Source organism: Dipodomys merriami, unplaced genomic scaffold (genome assembly GCF_024711535.1).
Source record: "Dipodomys merriami isolate MVZ:Mamm:240054 unplaced genomic scaffold, mDipMer1.0.p SCAF_404, whole genome shotgun sequence".
Classification (NCBI taxonomy): Eukaryota; Metazoa; Chordata; class Mammalia; order Rodentia; family Heteromyidae; genus Dipodomys; species Dipodomys merriami.
In genome coordinates this window covers 265,811-283,817 of record NW_027205649.1, presented here as the reverse complement: position 1 = coordinate 283,817, position 18,007 = coordinate 265,811, and positions in this window count along the sequence as shown.

The following is an 18,007-nucleotide window of genomic DNA, read 5'->3' as shown; positions in this document are numbered from 1 at the left end:
ACTTTGTAATCAACCTTTAGGACAATTTTTCCTTTTAAACTTTCCTTTTTCTGGGAGGCCTGCCACTACCCACAACGTCACAAGTTTCTGACAATGGGGAGTCCATTTTTAAATCTTTTTGAAAAGTCATTTTACTTTGCATTTAAATTCTTCATTGAAACACTGGGCAATACCCTTTACCTCTTGGATGAAGGTTTAAACTGGCAATTTTTTTCTACAGTATGAGTTACATTTAGGAAATTAGCAGTTTATTTTAATGCAGTAGCTCTATACCAAAAATCTAGACTTAGTATCTCTTGCCCTTTAGAGATAAGTCAACTTAGATTTTTTGCTCATACACCCCTTATGGTCTAACATGGTGGTGATTAACATTACGGAAACAAATATCATTATTTTTATCCAGAAACAAATATCTTAATTGGCTTGTCTTTTATTCTCATTTTACCACCAATTCGCAGGCTTTTCATCATGTGTGATTCAGCAAGGCTGGAGTCTAGGCAAGGATGTGGCATCTCCCAGTGTGTATGGACTGTTGCATCTCTTGCTGGTTACCTGTAAAATTCTATATGCACTGGTTAAAGACCACTGGTGAAAGACAACATTGGCTTTTGCAGGCTGGTATCACTGGTTTAGGCAGCTGTGACAACTTTGTTCTGTTACGTATTTCCCATGCATAGGAGCAAACTGCATCTTGACGCACTTTGGTCCCTTGATTATAAAGTTAGTTGATCAGTGCACAGGGGAGGAAACAGAGAATTAAAACCTTTGCCTTAGTTTACCAGTCATGATCAGAGGTACAATATTTAATCTTAGCATAGATAGACATAAGAAATAACATAAATAACAGCCAACTTAATTACCAATATCATTGACTTTGGAAAGGAAACAATCTTTTCTAACTCCTTTCCCATGGCCTTTTAAAACTGCCTGTTTATTTATTTGGCTTATAGTCAGGTCACAAAGCAATTCAGATTAAATGACAGCTTCCACTGACAAAGATTTTTAGCAAGCAGAATACTTGGTAACTTTGGAACCATTACTATTTACATATTTTACATATAGACAGACAGAAATGTTTATGCACAGATTATAGAGCACACTTAAATGCTAAAATTGACCATTTAAAGTTTTTGGAATTTTAGCAGTAATACTTTGCCTAATCATGGTAGAGCCACATAGTCAGTTCAAAACAAAAAACTGCCAACAAGAAGAAACTTTTATTAAACAGGAGTCAAGACATGAACAGACATATAGCATTATGTAATGTCCCCTATCCTGGTCAGGTAAAGGGGGGAATTTTATATGACCCCAAAAAACATCCAAGGAAATTTATTGTGAAAGCCACCTTCACGCCCTCTCCCTCTTCACTGGGCTTCCCTCAGAGCACCTGGACCAATTCCCTCCACCCAGACACCCCTGTCATGTGACACCAGGCAGTCCACAAGGATCATTTTCGCCTGTATTTTACCCTGGAAAATATCTAGCACAGTCTTACCTCTTTCTGCTTATCTCTGTTATCCCATGGATATCTGTAAGTAGTCTAGCTAGCTTTTGTCCATCATTTTTCCATGAGTCTAATTTTTTTAATTGCTACAGAATTAAATTTAGCAAAACGATAACTTATAATTTGTTATAGAACTAGAAATTTGGAACTAGAAAAAGCAAAATGCTCCTCTTTAGAAATTCACTTTCACCCTCCATAACAGTGAGAAAACACAGACTCTCCACAATATCCACACTAGTGGTTTATTACTCAGAAAAACAATAGCATTTTCTACAAGTGAAAAACTCACAACAGACTCATCAGTAGTAAATAGAAAACAGCATGTAATAAAATCATTTTGGCATTACTCATCCAAACCCAAATGCTTAAGAATCATGTCTTCATTTTTCCACCAAAGAAACTAGAAATTTAACTGTGATTCTAGTGCTAGAAGTTAGCCTTGAGAAAAAGTAGTTAAGGAAAGTGACTAAGCTTTAAGTTCCATCTACAAGACTTGTATCTACACACAAAGAAAATGTATTCCCAAATGTGTATTCTTTCAGGTTTTCTGAATGTTTCATGAACTTGGGGATGAAAGATGATGAGACAGATGTTATTCTTGTGCACATTTTGTAATAAACAAGCAGTATTATCTTCCAACCGACCTTCCATTAAAAAATGAATTGGAATAGTAATAGTGTTATATATAGTGGAAGACTTTTGGAAACAGTGGAGAAATTGATGCTCTCATGTCCTTGGATTAAAGCATGATAGATAGTCCTTCCCCATCTATCACTACCAAATCACTCTGGATGATTTGAGTTCAATCTCAAAGGTCCAGACCTCCTGTTTCTGAGAATTGTTTATTAAATTTCCTTGAACATCCATTCCTCAATATAAAAGACACAAGTCAACAATTTCACTATCTTAATTCTTTGTCAAGCCTGGAAGTAATTGAAACCCATCCCTTTGGTTCAACCCCTGAATTACATGACGGGGCATCATCCCTACTCTACACAATGAGAGGATGAGAAATGTTGGCTCAGTGAGTGGTTTTCCCTTACACCTTGCTTAATTCTGCCATGAAGGATTCTCTATACTTTACAGAGGTTTCTGCCAAAGGTTTCCCTATATTGGGTTTCTTTTTTTGTGTGAGTGCCCTAATGCTGGCTGAAGGTTCATTTCTGCTTGAAAGACGTCCTCTAATGTTCACTTGACATTCTGTCTTCTCTCTAGGTCTCTGAAATATGTAGACAAACCTGTGAAACTTCTAGCTATATATTTGTCTACATTTTTTATACTCACATTTTCGCTCCTTATTATGTTCTTGGATGTACTGAAGACTGACTTCTATTAAAAATTGCATATTTGTTAGATCTGTTAGTTTTCTTTTCTCCTATGTGATTCAGTTCTCTGATGAACACTGTGCTATGCTGTCGAAGTGGGATTTTCTACATTGGTATAATTCATAACTTGTCTTATGTGCTCTATGTGCTTATGTGCTCTATAAACACTCATCCATGCATGATTACTAATTGAAGGACTTTTTTGATACTTGTTTCGTTCATGTTTTTCTCCTGTGTGTTTTCTGATGAAAATTTAACTATGACTTCTTGAAAACTTTCCACATTTTTTTCATTCATAATATTTTTCTCATGTGTGCATTCAATTTGGAACCATGAGGTATGCCTTCTGACTAAAAGGCTGCACATTTGCTACATTCACAAGGCTTTTTCAGGTTTTGGTTCTATCATGCAAACTTATTTTTCATCCAGGTGAGACTTTCCATAGTTATCACATTCCTAAGATTTCTCATGTGTGTGGATTCTCTTATGCTTCCTGAGGTATGAACTCCGGATGAAGGACTTTCCACATTTGTTACATTCATTAGGTTTCTCTCCTGTGTGTGTTCTCTGATGAACAGTAAGGTTTGACTTACAGGTGAAAGACTTTTCACACACATTACATTCAAAAGGTTTCTCCCCTGTATGTTTTCTCTGATGGCGAGTAAGGTGAAACTTCTGTCTGAAATACTTTCCACATTTGTTACATTCATAAGGTTTCTCTCCTGTGTGTGTTCTCTGATGATCAGTAAGGTTTGACTTACAGGTGAAAGACTTTTCACACACATTACATTCAAAAGGTTTCTCCCCTGTATGTTTTCTCTGATGGCGAGTAAGGTGAAACTTCTGTCTGAAATACTTTCCACATTTGTTACATTCATAAGGTTTCTCTCCTGTGTGTGTTCTCTGATGGAGAATAAGGTGAAACTTCTGTCTGAAATACTTTCCACATTTGTTACATTCATAAAGTTTCTCTCCTGTGTGTGTTCTCTGATGAACCATAAGGTTTGACTTACGGGTGAAAGATTTTTCACACACATTACATTCATAAGGTTTCTCTCCTGTGTGTTTTCTCTGATGGGCAGTAAGTTGTGATTTTAATCTGAAATACTTTCCACATTTTTTACATTCATTAGGTTTCTCTCCTGTGTGTGTTCTCTGTTGAACAGCACGGTGTGACTTACAGGTGAAAGACTTTTCACACACATTACATTCATAAGGTTTGTCTTCTGTATGAGTTCTCTGATGAACAGTAAGGTTTGACTTCTGTCTGAAATACTTTCCACATTTGTCACATTCATAAGATTTCTCTCCTGTATGTATTCTCTGATGCAAAGTGATATATGAGCTCATTCTAAATGATTTTCCACATTTTTTGCATTCATCAAACTTATGTTCTTTGTCAGTTCTGTGATGCCTTCTGAGACCTGACTTTTGAGTGGAAAATTTCCTACATTCTTCGTATTCATAGGGTTTCTCTTCTGGTGTTGTTTTAGGTTGGTCAGAACTTAGTTCTGAATTCTTAGAGATAGATTTTGCACATTGCTTATACTCATCAGGATTCTCTGGATATTTCCTCTCAGGTTTTGTAAGGTGTAAATCCTTACTGAATGATTTCTCACATTCACTTCTTGTATAAGGATTTTCTCCTGTGTGTCTTTTCTGATGCATAGTGACTGGAAACCTCCCTCCCTGACAAAGTTCTTGGTCGAGAAGAGCAGACTAATCATATTCTTCTCTATATCCGTTATGGGTAGAGGTGGGATCTCTGACACAAACCCAATTATGTGGAAAGAATATCATTTCTTAATTTAATATCTTCTTTCCTCCATATTCAAAATATGGACCATCATAACTTTGACTAAAACCCTCTGAATATCTAAGTGATTGTTTAACTACAGGAGAAACACCAGGCATATATGCAGTGGGCATCTTACCAGGCTCACTGTAGTGGAGCATGTTCTGACACTGAATGAACTCATCCGTCCTCATCCTTAAGGAGTTCTGATCATTCCTATTCAGATCTGGATTCTGTTTTGAGTTCAAATTAGAAGTTGTCACTAATCTCATTCTTTGCTCTATTGTGTTAATATTTGTGATAGCTACATCATGCAGACATTCATCTGGACCTTCCTGGCAAGTCTTAATCACATGCTCCATTTTTTGAACATCTAAAATCAGTCATATAAAGAAGAAAAAAACATAAATAAGATCCAAATACTCCTTAATGTAAAGGTAAAGACATTTTTTCCATCTTCACTGTTACATATATTAAAGTATTAAAGTAGGAATTGATTTATGAGTAATAAATTTCTTTCACCACAATGTATTGATTAAGAAAGTAATACTCTTCCTTACACCCTTTTTTGTCATGGGGCATGAACTCCAGTCCTGGTGTTGTCCTTCAGCACTTCAGATAAATGCTAGCTCTCAACCACTTGAGCCAGACCACCATTCCCAGTTATTTTTGTTTATGTGGTGCTGAAGAATGCTTGGAATGACTAACTCACAGTCCCTTTCTTGTCATCACCAGCAGCAAACCTCAGCCATGATGTGGTAGCAGTCTTTCTTCATTTTCAAATAGAAGACTTTGCTCTCTGCTTGTGGAGCATTAGGGATCAAGAAATTTTCCAAAACAGACATTATATCATTGCAGATATCTCTTAGCTTGTTCTCAAATCTTCCTGTGTTCTCACACGATCTGCTGATTTTTCTCAGCACCTTCTGTCTTTTGCTCAACACTTGAAATTACTCTCCAAGATGACCTATGGGTTCAAGTAAGCAGCTGAATGAAGATTCCTTTCTTCATTAGGTAATTCAGCTTCTTTCTCAGTTACAGACTTGATGCAGGCTGCCATGTCACCATATCGCTCAGCCTGCTTGGCCACTTCAGCCTTCTGCACCATCTCATTTCTATCCATGACTGGATGCTCTGTGTCCTGAATTGGTGGTGGAGGAAAGACAGGAGGTAATTGGTCTCTTGACGGTGGCAGAAGCAGCGGTGAGACTGAGATTCTGTCCCTGGATCTCACAGCTCACAGGCTCCAGCAGCTTTGTAGACATGGGTCTACTTCAAATCCAATTTTATTGTTTTTCCATGTGACCAATATCCTTAATTCGCCCTGAAAATTTCACAATCAGTTAAAGTACATTTTGCTTGCTGCTCATTTTTTGTCATGTTAAAATGATTTCATATCCAGACATTGTAGTAACGTGTGATTGTGGGTTTTATTTTTGGAAAAAATATGGCCTATGGCAGTGTGTATGGTGCCAGGTGTTCAATGTGTGCATTCTATGATGACCTCGCACAATGATGATATGATGAAGGAAATCTTGCCTTCTACTCCTACTGTCACTCAGAGCAAAGAGGTTCACAATTATGAACAGTTGGGACATGATCAAGTTCCTGTCTAAAGTCCTGAGAAATGGGAAATCTGAGCTATTGGTATGGAGCTACCTTCATACAGAGTTTCTGCATGCTACTTTTACACATGAGACTGCTCAATGTTACTTAATCAATATTGCTCATCTTCAAAAAAAATTCTGCTATATTTTACTGTTCTTTAAATGTGCAAGAAAATTCCATTAAATTACTGTTTTTATTTTAATTTCTGCAATGAAATAACTTTTTAAAATATTTTTCTATGGCTTGGAATGTGGTTCTTTGGTAGAGTGCTTGTCTCGATTGCATGAGGCCATGCATTTGATTCCTCAGTATCACATAAACAGAAAAAGCCATAAGCAGTACCGTGGATCAAAAAATAGAGCACTAGCCTTGAGCTGAACAGCTGAAGGACAGCACCCAGGCCCAGAGTTCATGCCCCACAATCTAGAAAAATATATATACGTATTTTTAATTTAAAATATCATAGTTTTTCCAATGTACTTTTTATAAACATCTTGGAAGAGAAAATATAACAGGGGGCACCCATTTATTGCCTTTATCAGATTAGGGGACTCGTGATACAAAATAGAACAATGTCAGAATCGGATGTGTGGCATAAGGAGTAGAGCTTGAACATAAAAGCCAAAAGTTTAAAACACCAAGTGTTTAAAGCTAACTACAACATAAACAAAAGCAAAGGTAAATAAAGTAATAGAATTTCATGAAACAGAAATAATGCATCATATTTTTATTTGTGTTGAGGTCCACATAGGGAATGATAGACATGGAAATCCAGAAATTTTAGATGGGTTTTCAGAGTACAATGAGAGAGAAAGAGAGTACTGATAACTTTGTCCCTGTGATTTGGAGGATCCTGTGGATGTGATCACAAGTAGTGTCATCAGGAGAGTGCTGTGGATAGTGGATGATGAAGGGAAAATAACTTGTGTGGTTCTCAGTGAGTTAGGGACTGTGGCAGAGACTGGGTATCTACAAGGTGAAAGGATCCTTCACATTCATCCCAGGGGACCACACAGAGGAAGGCAGGCACAGGAGAAAGATTATTATAAGTTTTATTAAAGAAACCATAATGTCCTGGGAGAGGGAGCACATGGCGATTTTCCCTATCCAGAATAGCAGGAGGATCTGGGGACAGGAAGTGAGATAGGTGCATGCTCAGGTGGGTCTGGGCAGAGAGAGGTAGGGGGCAGCTGAATGCTGGAACCTCACACCTGGAAGGAGCCCAGGTCTGGATGGAGCTGAAGACCAACAGTAGGCATAATGCTTACATTCCCCAATTTGCTTATTCAAATACATAGGCGAACCAGTCAGGGGATATGGGGCTCGTTTCTTCTGGAGCTCCTTCCTGCTGTAAAGGGGCAAAGTAGTCAGGGACCCCTGCTTTATTGCCCGGCCGATTACCATCCAAGAACCATCTGCTTGATTGGTTCATAAAGGTCTTCTTTTTTCCATGAAAATAGTTATCTAAAATTCAAGACACATTTAATAAAAAACAAAGTTGCTGGGGCTGGGAAGGTGGCTCAGTGGTAGAGCACTTGCCTTGCATGCTCAAGGCCCTGGGTTCGATTCCTCAGCACCACATAAGAAAAAAGCCAGAAGTGGCGCTATGACTCAAGTGGTAGAGTGCAATCCTAGAGCTGAAGAGCTGAGGGACAGCACCTAGGTCCAGAGTTCAGGCCCCATGACCTGACCAAAAAAAAAAAAAATGTTACTGTTCAGGCAAAAATTGCTCTTAGGAGCCCAAGAGAGAAATAAGCCAGGAAGGTTTGATTACCAGAAAAGACATAGCATGATACCTGGCTCCTGGCATCCTGGAGGGGGGAGGTCAGACTTTTATAATGTTAGGATTAGAGTAGCCTGAGGAGGTAGCAGAGATATTTAAAGATGCCACAGTCAAAAGGTGTCATGGGCTCTTTTGGCTACTTCCTGCTGGGGCGGTGAAGGAGTCACTGGAGCTAGGGATATTAGGGTCCAGCAAGGTAATGTAAATGATGTCTTCAGTTGCCTGTAGTAACAGGATAGCCATGACTTGAGCCTAGGTGGTGTCCTGAGTGGGGGCTGTTATCCCGTTAAAGGAGACTTTTGGATAGATCAGGCAAAAAGATGACAAGGTACCAAGGTCAGTTTATATGAATGGCATAGGAGAACACACGTTAGCCATGGGCCAGAAAAGTTATATTTGAACCATAAACCCCTATTCAGGGAAGTAGGGAGAAATGGGGTGTCTAGTGTCTTTTGTACAACTAGGTAGGGGAGAAGATAATTGACTAGTTGGGAATACCAGTCAGAGGCTATTATAAATACAAATAGCAAGTAACAAAAACAAGACTGGAACTTTCTGTCCAGTTAGAAGATAGACAGGTATGGACATTAGGTGGGTAAGCAACTATTTCTCTTGTTCTCCCATCTCTGATTAATTTTGAAATGGCAAGCATAAAGTGACTCCATTTAGGATGTCATCTCCTCTTACTTCTCTCCATGGTCTTCCATTGTCAGGACTAATTTTGTCCTAGATGGTGTGGAGGGGGAGTGGAGAGTGTGTCTCAGTGTCTGTTGCTGGGAGAACTTGTCCTAGTTGGCATTGACTGGGTTTGAACTCAAGGTCTGGGCACTCTCCCTGAGCACTTCTGAAAGGCTAGTGCTCTACTCTAAGAGAGTTCCTTGGAGGTGAGATTCCTTGAGCCATGCCTCCACACTGGTGCCTGGCTGATTACCTGGGAAATTGAGTTTTGGAGAGATTCTTTGTGCTCAGGATGGCTTTGAACTGTGCCAAAAGGAGTCTTTGTCACAAAAGCCCTTTTTATTTCCAATAAAAGCAACAAGGAAATCAATGAGATTGAGGTTACCTATAACTTATAAACAACTGACTAACAATTACTTGCCAAAGTTTTGTAGTAAATTCCAGTAGATGTTTTTAAACTGCATCTGATTGGCATTCTAAGTACCACTCCTTGCATCTGGGCAGCCTGTTTAAAGTCACTTATATACAACATTTAACCTTTAACAGATGTACGGACCCTTTCTTGGGCTATAGCAGCATATCTTGTTTAACATTTTGGTTTGTAAAAACTTTTTTCTGGCTGGATGAGGAGCCTGATGTGTAGTAGTTGCAGCAATGTCTGCTCTGTAGTCAGTTAGATCTCGGTGGGGACCTAATCTCAGGTCCACAACTTTCTTTCCTTAACAGATGAATTAATGTGGCTGGGCCAGCTCAGAGCTCACTGCCAGTTTGGTACTTTGAGCTGATACAGTGGAGTTGGGAATTAAATTATCTCTCATATATTACAACTTTAGCTTTTACTACACAGTACCGTAGATGACTGGGAAGTCCATGCTGAGTTAGACAGACATGGACATTAAGCATGCCTACAAACTATCTGCTCATGGCCTCCAGACTTTGATCAAGCTTTGAAGAAACAAGCACAAGTGACTCCAGGATCTGATACCATCTCTGCCATCCAACGAACAGTGTCTTACTGCCTCTGCATGTTCCAACATTTTCAGGGTTCCAGGAATGCCTTTCTCTATGCTGGGATAAATGAATCTTTGGCAGTTTCCTTGGTCAGTTGGTGGACTTGAACTCAGGGTTTGAGCATTGTCCCTCAGATCTCCAGATCAAGGCTAGTACTTTGCCACTTTGAACTCCAAACCAACTCCGCTTTTGAACACTCTGCTGGCAGATTAGAGATGACAATCTCACAGGGACCTTTCTCTGCTCAGCCTGGCTTGACACCAGTTTTCAGATCAATGAATCTTTACTTGTGGGCATATTTACTCCAACTAAAAGCAAAAAGATGGTCATTGGAAGTTGATTTATAAGCATGGTCTTACCTTGAACTTATTAAGGGCCAACATTACATGTGACAAACTTGTCCTCTGTCCTTTATTGTATTCCTTTTGGAAACTGCTATAAAAAAACCTACAATGGCAAAGTAGGTTAAACAATCATTTTGGTGATCCTAATTGATCTCTTTTACTTTCAAATAATCTTTAGGATAATGTTCCCTTTTAAACTTTTCTTTGTCTGGGAAGCCTGCCACTACCCACAACTTACCAAATTTTTCACAAAAGGTAGGCCATTTTTAATCCCTTTTTAAAAGTAAGTTTAATTTGCATTTAAATGCTTCATTGAAACATCCCTTACCTGTTGCCTGAAAGTTTAAACATAGTCTATGTACCTACGTATGCATCAGACAGTCACAAGGATCATTTTTACCTGTATTTTACCCTTCAAAATATCTAGCAGAGTCCTGTTTTTGCTTATCTCTAAAATCCCATACATATCTATAAGTATTCTGCAAGCTCTTGTTCCTCATTTTTTTTGAAAGTCTAGCTTTTGTAATTGCTGCAGAATTAAATTTAGCAAAACCGTAACGGAATTGTGATTTTTTACAGTCATCTTCATGGAACTGGAAAAAGCAATATTAGTGAGGGAAGAGAGATATTCATCATCCTGAGAAATTCACTTTCAGCCTCCATAACAGTGAGAAAACACAGGCTCTCCACATTATCCACACTAGTGTTTTATTATAACTCACTCAGAGCAACATCATAATGGACTAAAACTGAATCAGTCACAATTGCTGCATCTGCAGTAATTAATTAAATATAAAAAGAAAGTACTAAAGTCGTTTTGGGGTTACTCATACAAAGCCAAATGCTTATGAATCATGTTTTCATTTCCCCACCAGAGAAAATAGAAATGGAGCTGTGATTCAAGTGGTATAACTTAGCCTTGAGCAAAAGTTCTTAAGGAGAGTGGCTAGGCTTTGAGTTCAACCTACAGACTTCTACCCGCACGCAAAGAAAATGTATTCCCAAATATGTGTTCTTTCATATCTGAATGATTCATGAAGTTGGGGATGAAAGATGATGAGACAGATTTTACTCCTGTACACATTTTGTAATAAACAAGGAGTGTTATCTTCCAACAGATATGCCATTCAAAAACTGAAATGGAATAGTAATAATGTTATAATGCATGGACCACACATATAGTGGAAGACTTTTTGGGAGCAGTAGAGTAGTCATTGATCTCATGTCCTTGGCTTCAAGCATGATAGTCTTTCCTCATCTATCACTACCAAAACACTTTGCATGATCTCAGTCAAATCTCAAAGGTCTAGAGTTCTTATTTCTGAGAAGAGTTTATTAAATTTCCTCCAACAGCCATTCCATAATATAAAAGACACAAGTCAACAACGTCACTATCTTAATTATTTGTCAAGCCTGGAAGTTATTGATACCTATCACTTTTGTCCAATCTTTGAATATGAAGGCACATCATCCCTACGCAATACAATGAGAGGATGAGAAATGTTGGCTAAGTGGGTGGTTTTCCATTACACCTAGTTTAATTCTGCCATAAAGGGTTGCTCTATAAATCACAGAGGTTTCTGCCAAAGGTTTACCCACGTTGGGTTTCATTTTGTGTGATTGCTCCAATGCTGACTGAAGGGTGAGTTCTGCATGAAAGGTATCCTCTAATGTTCACTAGACGTTCTGTCATGTAGCCAGGGCTCTGAAACCTGTAGACACGTAACTTCTGTCTAAATATTTGTTTACATTCATTATATTCACTTTTTATCTCCTGTTTATATTCTTGGATGCAATGAGAACTATAAACTTGGATGCAATGTGCCTATATACTTCGATGCAATGAGTCTTTAAACACTCATCCATGCATGACTTCTTAGTAAAGAACATTTTTGATACATTTTACATTCATAAATTTTCTCTCCGGTGTGTTTGTTGATGAAAATTTAAGTATGATTTCTTCTTGAAAAATTCCACATATTTTATTCATAAGGTTTTTCTTTGTGTGCATTCAGTGTTGAACACTGAGGTATGCATTCTGTGTGAAAGACTGCACATTTGCTATAATCACAAATCTTATATCCTGTTTGGGTTCTTTGATCCAAGCTGATTTTTCTTCCAGGTGAAAGATTTTCCATATTTATGAAATTCCTAAGGTTTCTTATCTGTGTGGATTCTTTTATGCCAGCTGATCTATGAACTCCGTGTGAAAGAATTGCCACACTTGTTACATTCATATGGTTCTCTCCTGTGTATGTTCTCTGGTGGAATGTAAGGTGTGACTTACATAGGAAATATTCCCACATTTGTTACATTCATAAGGTTTCTCTCCTGTGTGTGTACTCTGATGAACAGTAAGGTCTGATTTCTGGGTCAAAGTCTTTGTACACACATTACATTTTTAAGGTTTCTCTCCTGTGTGTGTTCTCTGATGATGACAAAGGTGTGTCCTATAAGTAAAACACTTTCCACATTTGTTACATTCATAAGGTTTTTCTCATGTGTGTATTCTCTGATTGACAGTAAGGTGTAGCTTACATCTGAAATACTTTCCACATTTGTTACATTCATAAGGTTTCTCTCCTGTGTGTGTTCTCTGCTGGCCAGTAAGTTGTGACTTGTATCTGTAGTACTTTCCACATTTTTTCATATAGTTTCTCTCCTGTGTTTGTTCTCTGATGAAGAGTATGGTCTGATTTTTGGGTGAAAGACTTTGAACACACATTACATTCATTAGGTTTCTTTCCTGTGTGTGTTTTCTGATGGACAGTAAGCTTTGACTTACATCTGAAATACTTTCCACATTTATTACATTCATAAGGTTTCTGTTCTGTGTGAGTTCTCTGATGCTTTCTGGGACCTAACTTCAAGAGTGGAAAATGTTCTACATGTTTCATATTCATAGAGTTTATCTTCTCATGGTATTTCAGGTTGGCAAGTCAGTTCTGACTTCTTAGAGGTAGATTTTGCACATTGCTTATACTCATCAGGTTTCTCTGAATATTTCCTCTCAGGTTTTGTAAGGTATAAATCTTTACTGATTGAATCTCAATTCATTTCCTGTATTAGGATTCTCTCCTGTATGTCTTTTCTGATTCATAGTGTCTATACACCTTAAGTGGAATGTTTTTCCGCATATAGTGCTTTCAGGTGGTTTCTTGGGCAAGGAGATCAGACTTATCATATTCTTCTCTGTATCCATTATGGTTATAAGCAGGATCTCTGATACAAACCCAATTGTGTGGAAAGAATTTGGTCTTTGAGTTTAAGAACTTCCCTCCTCCATATTCAAACTACTGAAGCTCATTAGGGCCCTCATAATTTGGACTAAAAGGCTCCAAATATCTAAGGGATTGTTGATCTATAGGAGACTGACCAGGCATATATGCAGCAGGCATCTCACCAGGCTCATAATATGGGAACATGTTCTGATGCTGAATGAACTCTACAGTCCTCACCCTTAAGAGTTCTCGTCATTCCTATTCAGCACTGGCTTCTGTTTTGTTCTTTGGTCCACTCTGTAACTATTCATGGCAGCACTTCACACAGACATTCATCTGAACCGTCCTGGTACGTTGTAATCACATTCTCTATTTCTTGAACATCTAAAATGAGTCATGAAAAAAAGACAAAAACATAAATGAGATCCTTAATGTAAAGGTAAAGACATTTTTCCCATACTATTAGAGATCTTAAAATACTAAAATAGTTGGGCTGGGAAGGTGGCACAGTGGTAGAGCACTTTCCTTGCATGCCTGAAGACCTGGGTTCGATTCCTCAGCACCACATATGCAAAAAGAAAAAAGCCGGAAGTGGCGCTGTGGCTCAAGTGGTAGAGTGCTAGCCTTGAGCTGAAGAGCTGAGGGACAGCTCCCAGGCCCAGAGTTCAGACCCACGACCGGACCCAAAAAAAAAAAAAAAACTAAAATAGGTAATGATTTATGAGAGAATATATTTCTCTCTAATGTGGTAAGAAAATAATACTAATATTTTATGATGGAAAATGGATTTTTCTGTTTCAGTTCTCTTGTCTTTTTCATATCAGAGGAATTATTTTACACAAATTACTAAACTATTTATGGCTAGCATTTTAGGCTGCGTACTGTTGTAATTAGTATTCTTGGTTATTTTTTGAAATATTGTTTTGCTTGATCTTAGGGGTATAGCTGCTTTGTGTTGTTTTATTCTCTAAAATAATATATATTATGCTACTCTATGTCTCAAACATTAGGAGAAGAGGATTTTCTAATTTTGGAGATCATACCTTTTTTTTTTTATACAAGCCTTTTGCTTGTCACCTGAGGGTAAGGTTTTATATACACATCTCTTCGTTTCTAACTTCCCACAGTGAATTATTTTAAGTATCTTAGTAATTTAAAAATTTGTCTCTCTCCTTTTTAGACAAAGTTTCATCAAAATTTACTCCTGTCCCTCAAACCTATGTAAGCCCAAATGTTCTCCAGCTCACCACCTAATTAATCATTCTCTCTAGACTAAAACTTTGATTCTGTATCCCAGCCTCTCCCCACCTTATCCTTATCAGAAGATAGCAGTCTTGGAATACTCATATCCTATACCTGCCTTATCCTAGTTTCAAAGAAAATGAAAGCTAATTTTCAAAATTTCTAATTTTCTTTTTTGTCAGAACAGTTTACACACAGAGAAAGAATTGCTAACTTTAACGTTATTGACATACACAGCTCAGTGTGTATCTACATGCATTTTTTGATTCATAAATCTAACACAGAGAATCACCTAGTTCTCTGCCACACATGGGACTCAGGACAATTAGGAATATTATTGGTCAATACAGAGCAAGTGAACTTACCAACTCAGTTCTGGATGCAAGATTACTATGCAAGATGCTGTAACTCACGTGTTAAATTTTTATTTTTATTGTGAAAATACTGTACAGAGGGGTTACAATTACATGGGCAAGATAATGAGTACATTTCTTACCAAGCATTGTTGTCTCCTCCTTTGTTTCCTTTTCCCATCCCTTCTCATCCTCCCACCGCATCCTTCCCACCTCCCCTCCAACCTCCCCCCCAACCTCCCCCCCCAACAAAAGTTGTAAAGTTCATTTTTAGACATAACGAATTGTTCATCTCATTGTTGCAATGGGTCCACCTGTATCCCTATTTAAACGATTTGTTTTTTTTCCCTTCCCCTCCACAAATTACACCAACATCAAATAAAGTGTCGGCAGGGGTTATACCATGGGGGAGGGTCATACAAAGCAACAAAATCTTATAAATATGTTAAAACAATCGTATTAAAGAAAAAAATTTGAATACTTATCTTGTGGCTCATTTCCCTAACATCAACTTATCTGACCTTTTCTACTTGACTCAGACATATACTAGTTATTGCAAATGGGAGAAACCATGGGGCCTATGTTTCTTTGGGCTTGCCTTACTTCACTTAATATAATTTTTTCCAAGTCTTTCCATTTCCTAACAAATGGGGCAATGTCATTCTTTCTGATAAAGGCATAGAATTCCATTGTGTATATATGCCACATTTTATTGATCCAATCATCTACTGAGGGGCATCTGTGTTGGTTCCATGTCATAGCTATGGTAAATAAGGTTGCAATAAATATAGGTGTGCTGGTCGCTTTAGTGTGGTCTTGTTTGTGATCATTTGGGTAAATGCCCAAAAATGGGTTTGCTGGGTCATAGGAGAGCGCTATGTGGAATCTTTTGTGGAACATCCATACTGCTTCCCAAAGTGGTTGAATAAGTTTACACTCCCACCAACAATGCAGTAAGGTTCCCTTCTATCCACATCCCCACCAGCATCTGTTGTTATTAGACCTGTGAAATTCTAGTCTGAGGCTTCTCCCATATATATCTCTTCATCTTGCTCCAGCTTGAAAATCAATTGAGGTTTAGCAACACAGTGCCCTGTTAATAAGAAACAGTGGAGAACTATTGCTTATGCTGTGTCAAATTAGCTGTAAGATCTCAGATATCCTGTTTACCAGGTTGCTCTAAATCTTCTTTCTCATTTCTCACTGGCTCCATGGTTGACTTTCCCCCAGCATTGGTTTAAATTTTGCAGGTTGTGTGGCTTGAACTCAGTTCTTTTTCTCCAGACTAACATTCTATTAGTTTGAGCCTAGCTCCATTTCCAGTTAATGAGTGCTTAATTTGAGATAAGTGTCTCAAGGACCATTTACTGGCATTACTGGCTTCAAAATGAAAGCCTCAGATTTCAAACTCCTAAGCAGCATGGATTATAGGCCTGAACCACTGCACACACACACACACACACACACACACACACACACACACACACAGACATATACACATATACATATGTGTATATATGTGTATATATACATTACATACATGTACATATACATATATTTATGCACATATATGTATATATACACACAAATATACATATATATGCATATAAATACCTATATACATATACATACATATATGTATATATATGTATGTATATGTATATAGGCATATATATGCATATATAGGTACATGTATGTATATATATGTAGATATGTGGATATACACATATGTATATATATGCATATATATTTATATAGGTATATGAATATATATACATATATATGTATATATGTATGTGTGTGTATGCATTTTCTAGATTGTATATCCACCCACAATAATCACCTCAATTTTGTGGAGGCTGTCTCCTGCTTAGGGAACATAGTTTGGAATTTGCTGATTTGGATTCTTGAAGAATGAGAATTAAATTGCCTTGGAATGTATATAATCCACCTGAAGCTTTCCTTAGAAACAAATGACACTTCCCACAGACTGGAATCTTACATTTAAATAGCATTGAAAATTCGATAAATATTTTCATTTCTACTAAAAAACAAATCATATCTGGGCATGAGTGGTTAACGCCTCTAATTCTAGCTACTCAATAATCTGAGACCTGAGGATCGCAGTACAAAGTCAGCCCTGGCAAGAAAGATGTGAGACACTTATCTCCCATTAACCACCAGAAAGCTGGAAGAGGTGATGTGGGCCAATGATAGAGTGCTCACGCTGAACTGAAGAGCTGAGGCGTGGCAGGCACCTCGGCCCAGAATTCAAGACAAACCACCAACAAAAAAATAATTTGACCTTTCAACTTAATGTGAAATTTTCAGCTCACCTAAGGACACCAGGATGCCATATGTTTCTAGCATCATAACTCTATACAGGGTCTTCTGAGAAATATCCAATTCCTGCCACTCTTCCCAACTGAACTCCACAGCCACATCATGAAATGATACCAACTTCTGTAAGGGCATATTCCATCAATTTATTATCACTGATTCATGAAAACACCAAGGCTGGAATTTATTTCTTCTATATGTACGCTTTTGTCTCACATAATGTGTTTGGAGCTTGCTCTGTTATGTATACAGTGAGAGAGAAAAAAATCAATGTAAAAATATTTTCCCCCATAGGGGCTGGGAAGGTGGCTCAGTGGTAGAGCGCTTGCCTTGCATGCATGAGGCCCTGGGTTCGATTCCTCAGCACCACATGAGCAAAAAGAAAAAAGCCAGAAGTGGCGCTGTGGCTCAAGTGGTAGAGCATTAACCTTGAGCTGAAGAGCTGAGAGACAGTGCCCAGAGTTCAGGCGCCACGACTGGACCCAATAAAAGTATTTTCCCTCATAGTAACTTAGTAATTACAAATACTAAATTTTTCTTTATTTTTTATTATAGTTATGTATATATTTTTTATTGTGAAAATACAAATAGTAAGTTTTTCTAATACATCAGAACATACTTCTGATTCCAGCAATAAAGACAAGATAAACAGTTCTAAGAAGCTAATCATCTCTCATGACAACTTTAAGTGGGAGTCTGAAAGTGTGTGTTTAGCTTATTTTGGTAATATTTACAACATATCTGTGGAACAGTGAAGTAAACAAATATTTTTCCTGCATTTTCATATTCTGCCTTACTGAAAG